The following is a 14,897-nucleotide window of genomic DNA, read 5'->3' as shown; positions in this document are numbered from 1 at the left end:
AGATTTTTTGGGATTCAAAGAAATACCTTCTTTCCCGCACCGCTGCAAAAATATTTTTAAATCATGCAGATGATTGGCTCTCTTTTTAGAGAAGACTGCCAGGTCATCCAAATAGATTACAATGATTTTATTTTTCAAATCTCCAAATGAAAAATCCATAGTCGTTTGGAAGGTGGCACCAACATTGATAAGACCGAATGGCATTCTATGATAAGCAAATACTCCAATAGGAGCAGTGAAAGCGGTTTTATGTTGATCTTCAGGGGCTACTTCAACCTAGTTATAACCAGAGAAGACATCAAGCATAGAAATCATCTCCGAACCTACAACTGTTTGCAAAATATGGTCCATGACAGTCAAGGGATACTTATCAAGGAAGCCTGATTTAGATTTCTGAAATCAATGCATATTCTTATTTCCCCATTCTTTTTTCTAATAAGAACAATATTGGCAACCCATGTGGAATGATGAATAGGGTAGATGATCTTTCAATTCTGCATCTTCTCAATTTTAGTAAAGATGGCATCAACAATCTTGGGATTGTAAGTAAGTTGTTTCTGCCTAAAAGGTGTGACACCAGGTTTCAAAGGAATTTTATGCTGGAAACTGCCATTTCTGAATTTCTTTAGGTCAGCGTAACTTGAGGCAAAGACATCTTGATAACAAAGAAACAAAGTAATAAGCTTCTCCCTTTCTTTAGGAGAGCAACATTTACCAATACAGACAAGCTTTGGATTCTTCTCAGTCCCAATGTTGACCTGATCATATTCAGCAGAGGTGGGAAAAGACTTGTTCTTTTGTTTTAGATATTGATCATGCCTATTGAAAAGGTCCTCAAGAGAGACCAATCTTTTAGGTATCTTATTTCCTTTCAACTATATTACCTCTGCTTCTTTCCCTTTAGAATTAATAACCTCACCTTCCAACACTTCGTTACTCTCACCAGCACCTCCTTCAAAATAACAGTGAGCAAAAGACTTTTCTCAAGGAATTCAATTATCACACCTGTTGAAGAATCACACCTGGGAACTTTCTGATCTTCCACTAGGGAAGAAACCCATTGGCTGCAAATGGGTCTACAAAATCAAATACAAGTCTGATTGTACTTTGGATAAGTACAAAGCTAGCTTAGTTGCAAAGGGCTTTTCTCAGCGTCAGGGCATTGATTATGAGGAGACCTTTGCTCCTATAACCATGATGAGCACTATCAGATTAGTCCTAGCCATGGCAGCACAGTTTGGCTGGAAGGTCAATCAGATGGACGTCAAGAGTGCTCTCCTGAATGGTGACCTACAAGAAGAGGTCTACATGACGCAGCCTTCAGGTTTCAAGGTTGCAGGTAAAGAACACCAGGTTCTCAGACTGGTGAAATCTCTTTATTGTTTGAAGCAGGCCCCTAGGGCATGGTACATGAAAATTGATAAGTACCCCAGTGATCAAAGCTTCACGAGGAGTTCTTCATACTCAAACTTGTACATCAAAACTACTGACAATGATATCATCCTTCTGGTCATTTATGTGGATGATTTGATCATCATAGGAAGTCCGGCATCTTTGATTCAAGGAATCAAACAAAGTTTATGCCAGTCTATTGACATGACTGACCTTGGGCTCATGCATTATTGCCTAGGTGTTGAGGTTTGGTAGTAGCCTTTTGGTATATTCATTTCTCAGTCTAAATATGCTAGGGCTCTATTAGACAAGTTTCGTATGCAGGATTGCAAGACTGCATCTACACCTATGGAGAAAGGTCTGAAGTTATCAGCCCAGTCTGATTCTCCTCCCATTGATGATACTACATACAGGCAACTAGTAGGTAGTCTCATCTACCTCTCTGCTACTAGACCTGATATCAGCTTCGTAGTCAGCTACATTTCACGCTTTATGACAGCTCCCAAGGCTGATCATTGGATAGCCGCAAAGCGTGTGCTTCGTTATATGAAGGGCACTACTTATTATAGACTTCTCTACTCTCCTAGTTCTAATCCTAGACTCCGTGGATTCATAGATTTAGATTGGGCCGGCTCTGTTGATGATAAAAAGTCAACTTCTGGATATGTGTTTAGTTTGGGATCCGTCGCCGTCACATGGACCAGTAAGAAGCAGCAAGCTGTTTCTCTCTCCTCTACAAAGGCCGAATACAGAGGGGCAGTTAAGGCAGGTTGTTAAGCTATCTGGCTTCGTCGGATGCTTGGGGATATGCAGATGTCACTAGCAGGACCGACCACCTTGTTTGTTGATAATGATGGCATTATCAAGTTAGCACGGAATCCAGTCTTCCATAAACAAACCAAGCACGTAGATGTTCATTGTCATTACATACGGTAGCTGGTTGAAGACACGATTATAGACTTGCAATATGTTCCTACAGCGGATCAGACTGCAGACATTTTCACCAAGCCACTTGGTCCAGATAAGTTTGTCAAATTCAGAGGACAACTTGGTGTAGTGGATAGAATAACCATTAAGGGAGGGTATTACGATAATAGATAGTTTCTATTTATTGTTAATGGTTATCTACTGTAATATTCTGTAAATACTTAGTTAGCTGTTAGCTAGAGTAGAATGTTTCTATTCTTCACGATCGTTTCCTAAGGAAACATCGTCTTTCTTCTTGTATATAAAGATCTATTGATCTTTGTTAATATTAAGCAAATATTTTACCAATTACTTCGTAATAGTTTCTATAATACTTCAGACAATTATTCTTCACAGTATAAACCTTTCTAACTCGCTTGACAACCAACTCAGCATAACCAATGGCCTTCAATTGTTTGATTCCTTTTTCTTTAGTTAATCCTAAACCAAGTAGCAAAGCTTCATATTCTATAGTATTATTGGTATTAGCAAATTCTAGATTGAAGGCGTAAAGAAACTTGTAACCATCTGGTGAGATTAAGACTACCCCTGCCCCTGATCCAACATTGGCACAACTTCCATCGAACTCAAGTGTCCATAACTCATCTTTTAGATTAGGGGTGACCTGATCCAAACTGTCATAAGGATTTGACGAAGACATATAGGTGCCCGACCTGGTTTCCACAAATAAAATGTCACCTCTAGGGTCTCCAGATTTCAATACAGCAAACTTAGCCTTAGGCTCTGTGTTAAGACGCATTTTCTTCCCTTCTAGTGGAATCAAAGCATGGAACCAATCCATTTGAATTTCTCTTCTCGAATCTTTACAAAAATTCCTACTTACAAGCATCCCATAGCTAGCAGGTATATCAACAACTAATATTGTCAATTTTAGTCTTTATTGGGGAAAAGCTGCAAGGGCTACTTGAGTGTCTTTAATCTGACCTATGATTGGGACTGCAAAGCCATCCATAGAGTAACATTTCCCTTGGGAAGAGGTAATAGATAAACCTAACGCTTGAGCTACCTGAGCAAGCATTACATTTTCGGAAGCACCAAAATCGATGATACAATTGCTGAACCTCAAGCCAACAATAAACAAAGAGACATAAAAGGTTATGGCCTAGCAGAGGGGTCTTGCAAACAAGAAGGGTCATCTTTAGAATTGGAACAAACTTGTTCTTCCACACTGAGCTCATTATTACAGGATAACTAGGCATTGCATTGAGATGATAGGGTTCCTTCTTTGACATATTTGACTAACCTGCCCAATTCCTTAGGGTTAAGCCTTAGATACTCGGCTTGAGAGATTTGGATTTTGGTATTCTTACAAGATTCAATAATATCAAAGGGACTAGAGTTTAATGCAACAGGAACAGGAATAGAAGGAGTTACCTCAGCCTGAGATTCCTTGGGAATTCCTTGGTCTGCTTTCTTTTGTTTAGTCAGGAGAAACTTTGCGGTGGAGGGATTACTTTGTTATCCCTTTGCATACTCCAACCTAGTGAACACAGCGTGATTAGGATCATTCACCTCTACCAGTACGTCTTCCTCATCAACATTACCGGGCAAGTACTCAAAGAAATTTAAACTAGCGTCCTCGAATGAACTGGGCTCCTCTACATAAGTCTCTGTGGCATGTTCACTTGTGGAAAGCAACCGTGTGTATCTTATCATTTCCGGGCAAGTACTTTCATCATGATAAGATGTCAAATGGAAAACACAATGATTAGTCACATTTGAAGATGAAGAAGAAGGAGGACCTTCAATCGCCAACCTCTGACTTAGACTAGCTATAGAGAGTGTCTTATTTTCAGCTCCCTGATAATTATAATCCCTTCTAAAAGTATCTTGGTAAGAAGTTGACGAGTGTTTAGGCATTTGCATCTTCAAGGTAACAATAGTGTGACAAAATCTAATGAATCTTCCTTTAACGCTTCTATTACCGGTTCATCTACTAGTAAAGGAAAAGATATATGTCAAAATCATGAGTGCAGGACAAGTCATGGAAGTAACTGGGGAAATGAAGACAATGAAGATCAAGTGATGGAACTTGAGGCACTGTTAGCAAAGAGATTTCCAAGAGGCACTGGTAAGTATAAAGGAAAGCTACCCTTGAAGTGTTTCTCTTGTAGTAAAATTGGTCATATTGCTGCCAACTGCCCTAACAACGATAAGAAAAAAAAGTTTAGAAGATTCAAAGGAAAGGGCAAGAAACATTGTTATGTTGTAGTAGATGAAGGTGTGACCAATGAGGAGTCAGAAGAAGAAGATGACAATGAAGAAATTGTGTTTGTAGTTGTGCAGGAGGAATTGTCTGATGAAAAGGCACTAGTATCTCATATGTAGAATAGTGACGAATGGATTATAGACAGTGGCTTCTCACACCACATGACCGGAGACAAAAGTAAGTTCACAACCCTTAATGAATTTGATGCAAGTGTTGTTAGATTTGGAAATAACTCTCCTTGCATGGTGAAAGGTAAAGGTTCAATATCTCTGAATGGAAAGAGTAATGCTGATGATGTATTTTGGGTTGACGGTCTTAAGCATAATATTTTAAGTGTTGGTCAGCTCAATGATAAAGGTTATTTGCTTGAATTTAAGAGTGGAGTCTGTAGAATTCTTGGAGGTAATGGTGAACTGATTGCCACCGGGAAGCAAACTAGAGGTAACTTATTCCATTTGACTACAAATATTAATAATTATCCGGTTGCAAGAATGGAAGACAATTGGTTATGGCATAAATTATGTTGTCATGTTAAATTTGATAATCTGGTTAAGATAAGCAATTCAAGTGTTGTAAGAGGATTACCCCAACTTGTCAAACTGGATAGTGTGATATGCAAAGATTGTCAAATCGGTAAGATAACCTCTATTTCTTTCAAGAGAAGGAATTGTATTTCTGAGAATGTTTTAGATTTGGTACATACTGATCTCTGTGGCTCTATAAGAACAAAGAGTTATTATGGTGATAGGTATTTCATGATCTTTACCGATGACTATTCTAAAATGATGTGGGTGACAATTTTGAAGGAGAAATCAGAAGCATTTAATAAATTTAAATCATTTAAAGCTTTGGTTGAGAAGGAAACTGGTAAGAACTTGAAATGCTTAAGATCAGATCGAGGAGGTGAATTCACATCTGATGAATTTAAATATTGTGATGAACATGGTATAAAGAGACAGATGTATGCTCCGAGGACACCACAACAGAATGGCATAGCAGAAAGGATGAACAGAACAATAGTTGAAGCTGCAAGAACCATGTTATCTAATGCAGAGCCCTCCTTATCACCTGCCAAACACCTCCAAATGTATGACACTGACCCCTTAACACATGGATGGGATCCTATCAAGGCAAGGCTCTACAACTTTAGTACAATCTTCTCAACATCTCCAAGACCCTCTCTTACTCAATTAGGAATATCTTGCTACAATAGACTCCATGGTACCTCCAAGGGTTACAAACCAGTTTCACACGGGTTTTGGGTCATACAAAACTCACCAAGTTCAAACAAAGCACTAGTGACAAGAGTTCATACCCATTCCTTAAGAAACTTCCTCAATTAGGCCTAGTCGCTTGCAGCCCTATTTAGCGGGTAAAGGGACCTTAAGTTCAGATTTTCCCAAACACCTTGGTAAAAAAATTATGGATTCAAATACCCTTTTGGAAGTTATACAAGTCCCCAAAAGGAAGGGTCAAGGTTTGGAAAATAAAGGTCTTTGCTGGTAGGAATTTGATTGTCCTAGAAGGGCTAATTAGGCCTCTTTTGTGAAGCAACTATACTCAGATGAATGAACCGGTGGGTTACAATCCCATGGGCATGTTGGAAAACATAAATCAACAGGGGTTCCAGGGTTACACGCCTGGAAGCATCGCCATTTACACACAAGGTGATTTTGTTTGTTCAAGGTCTAGGTAGCCACATGCAGATGTCTACCTAGGGTCACTTCAAACACTTCTCTCCCTTGCTCCTCCTGCAAAACACTCTTAGAACTCTAAAATAAATTGACCATACTTGCCTTTTGCCAAATCCCATGAGCCTCAGATTGGTAAAGTGCAATATATGGCCATGAATGAGGAAAAACCCAAGGTAAACCCTGGTTTTCCGGGTACCTACAACAAAACTTCAATATCAGGAGCAACACACACAATCAAGTCTCCAAATCAAAACCAAAACAGAGTCAACTCTCCTCTCAAATCAATTCACATCATTGGGAAGGGATCCCAGTCCGTACAAAATCGTACCATGGACCAAACATCTAGAATTGCAGGAAAACTCAGAATTTTATTGGTTTGTTTGCATCAAAACTCTTCTCCGTACAATCACCCCCTTGGAAAATAGATCCTCGAGGTGTATATACCATTCCTCAACTGCTTTCAACCGAAAATCAAGAGGTTAGAGCCGTTGGAGAAGTTTCAAATTACAAAAATGCAAAAAGTGCATAAAAGTTGCTCATGACAACTTTTGCAAAAGTTGTCAAAATGTCATCTTTCGCCTCCTAATGCCTTGGGTCAAGTTCAACCCCTCCTAAAACATCTTAAAACACTCAAAACCAACACATTGGATCCCCTATTGTCCAAAAGTCCTAATGGGCTCATAGAAATGCCAAAATAGGAGTTTGGCTCACAGGATGGGATTCATTATTACAAACATATAATGCATGATTAAAAACCTACATAAAACATCCTAAAGACATTGTTAATGCCTTATCCTCCCTTATCAGAGTCTATCATGTCATCTTGAAGGGTTTGATGAGGTGCTCCTGCACCATACTCCCCAGAAGAAGAAATCTCAAGTCCACTTGAGATGAGAGTCGGCAGGTCTGCACCATGATCTTTGATCTGTTGCTCTGTCATCCAGACTACTTCAATATCAGGTTGTCCTTTCCAAGCCACTAAATACTCCATGTAAACTTTACTCCTGGTTTTCTTGGCAACCTTAGTATCTAGAACCTTATGCAACTTTGGTGGTTCATGTTTAGGAATGTCATCATCAGCAATATCCTGCATTGTGTCTTCGCCTGCATCGACACTACACTTCTAGAGAGTTAAGTCACAAACATTAAAAATAGGTGACAAACCAAGATCAGATGGTAGTTGAAGTTCATAGGCATTTGAACCACATTTCTTCAAGATTTGGTAGGGGCCAATCTTTCTTTGCATCAAATTTGTGTATCTTCCTTTTGGAAGTCTTTCCTTCTTCAAGTGAACCCACACCAAGTCTCCTACATTAAACTGAACATCTCTCTTCTTTTTGCCAGCATGAGCTTTATATCTTTCTGCAGATTGTTGAAGATGAGTCTTCACTTGGTCATGGATCTCTTGTATACTAGTAGCAAAGTTTTCTCCATCTGCACTAATGGGTTCTCCTTGAGGTATCTCTCTCAACTCCAGCACACCTCTTGGGTGGATGCCATAGACAATCTGTAAAGGTGACTTACCAGTACTCCTATTCACTGTATCATTATAGGAGAATTCTGCCTAAGACAATATACTATCCCACCTTTCTCCATGCTGTCTAGTCAAACACCTTAAGAGATTCCCTAGTGATCTGTTTACAACTTCAGTTTGACCATCTGTTTGGGGATGGTAGGCTGAGGAGAAGGATAAATTCGTACCAAGTTTCTTCCAAAGGGTCCTTCGAAAGTGACCAACAAATTTTACATCCCTATCAGAGACTATGGTCAAAGGTAAGCCATGTATCCGGACTATCTCCTTAGAGAACAAATCTGCTACATAAGAAGCATCACAAGTTGTTTTGCATGGCAAGAAATGTGCCATCTTACTGAACCTATCCACCACTACAAAAACACTATCATATCTTTTCCTTGTCCTAGGCAATCCTAAAACAAAATTCATACTTATGCTTTCCCATGGTCTTGAAGGTATGGGTAAAGGCTGGTATAAACCTGCATTGGTGGACTTTCCTTTTGCCTTTTGGCAAATCACACATGTCTCCACAAATCTCCTAACATCTGTCTGTAGTTTGGGTCAAAAATAGTGTATTTTTACTAGATCTAATGTCTTGTCAAGACCAAAATGTCCTGCCATTGCTCCACAATGTTTTTCCTTAATGATATTCAGTCTCATAGAGCATTTGGGTATGCATAGTTCTGCACCCTTAAACAACAATCCATTTTGAATCAAAAATTCAGAATACTCAACATGAAACCATTCATCAAATGAAGTACATACCTTCTAGGCCTCTCCAAAATCTTCATCATCTTCATACATGGTTTTCAAAGAGTCTATTCCAACACTCTCCAACTAAATTTGATTTGCAGTTACGACTCTTCTACTCAAAGCATCTGCCACCTTATTCTTGACTCCTTTCTTATGCTTAAGAATAAAAGTGAAAGCTTGTAGGGTCTCTACCCATTTCATGTGCCAGTGATTCAACTTTTCTTGACTGTTTATGAAGCTAAGGGCCTGATTGTCTGTGAAAACTATGAATTCTTTTGGTAGCAAGTAGTGTCTCCACTTTTTCAAGGATTGGACTAGAGCATACATCTCTAGGTCATAAGATGAATATCTTCTCTTTGCCTCATTCAACTTCTCACTGAAGAAAGCAATAGGTCTTCCTTCTTGACTGAGTACTGCTCCAATGGCCATATGACTAGCATCACATTCTACTTGAAAGATCTTGTTGAAGTCAGGTAAGGCAAGGACCGATTGGTCTGCAACTTTTCTCTTCAATGTTTCAAAAGAGTTATCTGCTTCTTTTGTCCAACTAAACCTGCACTTTTGTCCTCCCTTTATTGTATGAAGCATAGGGGCACAGATTTGATTAAAGCCTCTTATAAACTTCCTATAGAAGGTAGCTAAGCTAGGGAAACTCCTAACATCATTCATTGTCCTAGGTGTAGGCCAAGACAATATGGCACTCACCTTTTCTTGATCCATTTTCAATTCACCATATGAAATCACAAATCCCAAGTAAATGATCTCTTCCTGCATAAAGAAACACTTTTCCAGGTTGATCATTAATTGTTCTTCATATAATCTCCTTAGGACCAGGTATACATGCTTTAGATGTTCTCCTTTGGTTTGACTGAAAACTAGAATGTCATCTAGGTTGACTATAACAAATTTCCCTATGAAATCCCTCAAGACTTCATTCATTAACCTCATAAAGGTACTAGGTGCATTGGATAAGCCAAAGGGCATGACTTTCCACTCATATAACCCCTCATTTGTTTTAAAGGCAGTTTTTCATTCATCTCTTGGCCTAATCCTAAGCTGATGATAGCCACTTTTTAAATTATTTTTTATAAAATATCTAGCACCCTCCAAACAATCTAACAAATCCTCAATCCTAGGCATGGGAAATCTATACCTGATAGTAATTTTGTTGATAGCTCTTGAATCGGTGCGCAACCTCCAAGTGCCTTCCTTTTTGGGTACCAAGACTGCAGGGACTGCACATGGGTTCAAACGTTTTCCAACCAATCCAGATTCCAACAATTCTTCAACTTGTTTTGTCATTTCAACATTCTAATCCGGTGTGAGCTTGTATGTGGATCCAGGTATAAGGTCCATATAATGGTTTATGTCCCTCATGGGAGGTAGTGACCTTGGCATGCCATCAAAGATGACACCCTTGTATTTGTCTAGTAGCTGCTGCACTGCAGGGTCAATCAATCTCAATCTGTCCTCTTTCTTATCCTTAGACCTCTCCACCTTTGTTGCTGTCGGAATAGGGATAAGGGCATAACAGACCATGCCTTCATTTGCCATGTTCTTCATGAATTGCTTCCCTCCTAATATCAACACCTTGGCTTCCTTTTGTTTGGTTTCCTCCTCACTCTCCATTAAAGGTAGCAACTCAATTACCTTACCATCCTTGGTAATGGAATATGTATTTCTAGCACCATCATGTTGTGCCTTCAAATCAAACTACCATGGTCTCCCAAATAGGAGATGGCAAGCATCCATCTTTGCAATGTCAAACATCAACTTATCTCTATAGGTTCCAATCTAGAATTCTACCCAAACTTGCTCTTCCACAACAACTTGTTGTCCTTGTGTGAGCCATGAGACCTTGTAGGGGCAAGGGTGAGGTAGTCTCCTCAATTTCAGTTTCTCCACCATCTCTAGAGACACAAAGTTCTCGGTTGAACCGGAATCTATTAGGACCTTGCAGACTTTTCCACCTGTTTTGCAAGTAGTCTTGAATAGAGATTTCCTCTGTGGGGGTTCTCTATCAGACATCTTCATAGTGGTTACTTTTCTTCTGATCATCAAGGCTTGACCTCTTTCAGGGTATCCATAACTGTCAGGGGTATTGATACTTTGGTATGTATTTGCACTTTCCACACTTTGGCAGTCAGCCTCTAAAATCAAGTTACTTCTTCTTTCTCCTATGGAACTAGTAGGCTTCTCCAGGAATCTATTAGCCATGTGTCCTTCTTGATTGCAGATATAACATCTGATTGGACCTCTACCTTGAGATCTCCCTCTGAATGGTGGTCTTCTTCCTTTGAAATCACCTCTCTAATTGTATCCTCCATTGTTATTGGAACTACTCTCTCCTTTAGTGCCTTCTTGACTGGTTTCACTTTGATTTCCAAAGCCATTTCCTTTGCTTTTGAAAAAATTTCTTCCACCCCTCTGCTGTCTTCCTCTTCCTTTATTATTTTGCTCTTGTCTCCTTTTGATCTTCTCTTCCACCTTGATAGCAAGTTGATGGCATCTACCAACGGTATCCAGGCTAAGAAGGTTCAATTCTTCTTGAATGTTGTACCTTAATCCATTCGGGTACCGGGCAACTTTCTCACTCTCTTCCTCTTTTGTTTTTAACTTCATGCATAGCCTTTGGAACTCCTCTGCATATGAGTTCACATCCATCTCTTTCTGCTTGAGATATTGTCTCCTCTTATGGAGTTGTACTTCATAGTCTTTGGGAACATAGGCCTCTTTAATTAAGGCAACCATCCTCTTCCAAGAAACAATCTTGGGCTTATTGTCCTTCTCTCTTTCCTCTTGGACAAAGTTCCACCAAGTTAGGGCTGCTTCCTTCAACTTGGACTTGGCAATCTTCACCTTCTGGTGTCCTGGAATGTCTTCACACTCAAAGAAACTAGACAGGGAGTCTATCCAATCCATCACAACATCTGGTTCCATCTTCCCAGTGAAAGTTGGCAAATCAATCTTCTGCTCCATGGTTCTCCTCTCCATGGATTTGAGGGCATTAAGGAAGTGCCTCTGGTCAGGAGGAATCGCCTCTTCCTCCGGCATAGGGATCTCATCCTCATCCCCTTCATCATAACTACTTTGCCTCTCAACCTCTGTAGCTCCCTCTGCCTTGCCTTCAAGCAGTGGCCCGCTCTCTTAAAATTTTTGCCAATTCCATGTTGGTGATTGGTCCTCTAGTGACTTCTTCTTCTTGTCCCTCTGACATCTCTCAATTTTCTACCTCTTTAGTCTTTACCAAAGCCGTTACTAGCTCTGATACCACTTGATGCAGAGCCATCCTTGTTACCTGCCAAACACCTCCAAATGTATGACACTGACCCCTTAACACATGGATGGGATCCTATAAAGGCAAGGCTCTACAACTTTAGTACAATCTTCTCAACATCTCCAAGACCCTCTCTTACTCAATTAGGGGTATCTTGCTACAATACACTCCATGGTACCTCCAAGGGTAACAAATCAGTTTCACACCGGTATTGGGTCATACAAAACTCACCAAGTTCAAACAAAGCACCGGTGACAAGAATTCATACCCATTCCTTAAGAAACTTCCTCAATTAGGCCTAGTCGCTTGCAGCCCTATTTAGCAGGTAAAGGGACCTTAAGTTTAGATTTTCCCAAACACCTTGGTAAAAAAATTATGGATTCAATTACCCTTTTGGAAGTTATACAAGTCCCCAAAAGGAAGGGTCAAGGTCTGGAAAATAAAGGTCTTTGCCGGTAGGAATTTGACTGTCCTAGAAGGGCTAATTAGGCCTCTTTTGTGAAGCAACTATACTCAGATGAATGAACCAGTGGGTTACAATCCCATGGGCATGTTGGAAAACATAAATCAACAAGGATTCCAGAGTTACACATCTGGAAGCACCGCCATTTGCATACAAGGTGATTTTGTTTGTTCAAGGTCTAGGTAGCCACATGCAGATGTCTACCTAGGGTCGCTTCAAACACTTCTCTCCCTTGCTCCTCCTGCAAAACACTCTTAGAACTCTAAAATAAATTGACCATACTTTCCTTTCACCAAATCCCATGAGCATCAGATTGGTAAAGTGCAAGATATGACCATGAATGAGGAAAAACCCAAGGTAAACCCTGGTTTTTTGGGTACCTACAGCAAAACTTCAATATCAGGAGCAACACACACAATCAAGTCTCCAAATCAAAACGAAAACAGAGTCACTCTCCTCTCAAATCAATTCACATCATTGGGAATGGATCCCAGTCCATACAGAATCGTACCATGGACCAAACGTCCAAAATTGCAGGAAACCTCAAAATTTTATTGGTTTGTTTGCATCAAAACTCTTCTCCGTACAATCACAGCCTTGGAAAATAGATCCTCGAGGTGTATATACCATTCCTCAACTGCTCTCAACCGAAAATCAAGAGGTTAGAGCCGTTGAAGAAGTTTCAAATTACAAAAATGCAAAAATTGCATAAAAGTTGCTCATGACAACTATTGACAACTTTTGCAAAAGTTGTCAAAATGTCATCTTTCGCCTCCTAATGCCTTGGGTCAAGTTCAACCTCTCCTAAAACATCTTAAAACACTCAAAACCAACACATTGGATCCCCTATTGTCCAAAAGTCCTAATTGGCTCATAGAAATGCCAAAATAGGAGTTTGGCTCACAAGATGGGATTCATTATTACAAACATATAATGCATGATTAAAAACCTATATAAAACATCCTAAAAAAAAAACTCCTTTTGTTAGTTATTTTAAAATCTTTGGAAGTCAATGTTTTATCAAGAGAGATAACTACACTGATAAGTTTGATGCAAAATTTGATAAGGGAATTTTTCTTGGTTACTCTTCTAAGAGTAAAGCATATAAATGTTACAATAAGAGAACTAAGAAAATTGTTGAAAGTGCTAATTTAAAAGTTAATGATCTATCTGATAAGTCTGAAGGTACAAGCAGATCAAAACCTGAAAACGATGATAATGAGGAAAAGTTTGTGATCATTGAACCGGAAGCAAAGAATAATGAAGAATCGGCAAATGCAAAACTAGGTGCTCAACCGGTAAGCAATGACAGTGAGGAAGAAGATGAAGAACTTGATGAAGAAGATGCAGAACCCGCACATTCAATACCTAGATATGCCAAATTAAATCATTCACAAGAGCAGATAATTGGTGATAAGAATGTAAGTGTGCAAACCAGGAGAAAGATCCGATGGAATTCATGTTTGATATCTACAATTGAACCCAAGACAGTTAAGGAGGCACAAAAGGATGATGATTGGGTGAATGCAATCAAGGAGGAATTAGATCAAATTGAGAAGAATCAGACATGATCACATGTTCCTAGACCGGAGGATAAGAATGTAATTGGAACAAAATGTGTCTTTAGGAATAAATTGGATGAAGAAGGAAGGATTGTAAGAAACAAGGCAAGGTTAGTCTGCAAAAACATGCTGGAAAAAACAACCCTTCCACTTTTTGATCACCAAGTGCGCAATGTGGGAAGGTAAGAGCATACGGTGTTGAGGGGATCGTTAGCTTCAAATAACTGGAAACAATACAATGCTTGGGCGGCAAGCCAGCCCCTTCCGCTTATCCAGTGGGAATGCAAGAAACTTGGCGGTGAACCAGCCAAGAGAGATACACAAAGGCACAAATCACTCAACCGCAATATTTCAGCAGGAGGACTGAAATTACAAAACAATCTCAACTCAACCGCTTATGCAGCGGGAGGACCATTACACTGAGACATCACTCAACCACTTATGCAGTGGGAGGACTGAATCACAATTTACTTGAAAATAGGCGGCAAGCCAGCCTCTTCCACTTTTCAGCGGGGTGAGAGTTACAAATCAAAATTGGTTAGTAGTACTACTACTTAACCTTACAATAATAAAGATAATGTGAGAAGAGAGTAATGCTGAATATCCAAATAAGAACATGAAAATTCTGCTAACATCAAAATCTACAGGCTGGAATTGCAAAACCAGCAGCCTATGGAATCACTAAAATGCTCACAACTCTCTCAATACTTATCCAAAACACCCAAAATCAGTCCCAAACCAACACTAGGCTATCAACGATGAAAACCAACCAAAGACAAGCTATCATAACTCCCTTATTTATTTGGCACACATCCCATTGAACTTCAAAACCCCATGCCTAGCTAAGGAATTTCGATTTTATCTAATAAATTCAATGCTCAACCAAAGGTGCCACAAACTTACAGTGTAAATCGCCAGTAATAGGAAGGATGAATGAGCCAATACCCATAACGGTCAGTCACTCCAGCAGAGAGGTATGATCAAAATGTACTTTAGCCACAGGTAAACCAACAAATTCCAAAATCGCTCCAAAAACCAAAAAGGACT

The sequence above is a fragment of the Cryptomeria japonica genome, chromosome 9 (genome assembly GCF_030272615.1).
Source record: "Cryptomeria japonica chromosome 9, Sugi_1.0, whole genome shotgun sequence".
NCBI lineage: Eukaryota > Viridiplantae > Streptophyta > Pinopsida > Cupressales > Cupressaceae > Cryptomeria > Cryptomeria japonica.
Note: the sequence above shows the minus strand (reverse complement) of the source record.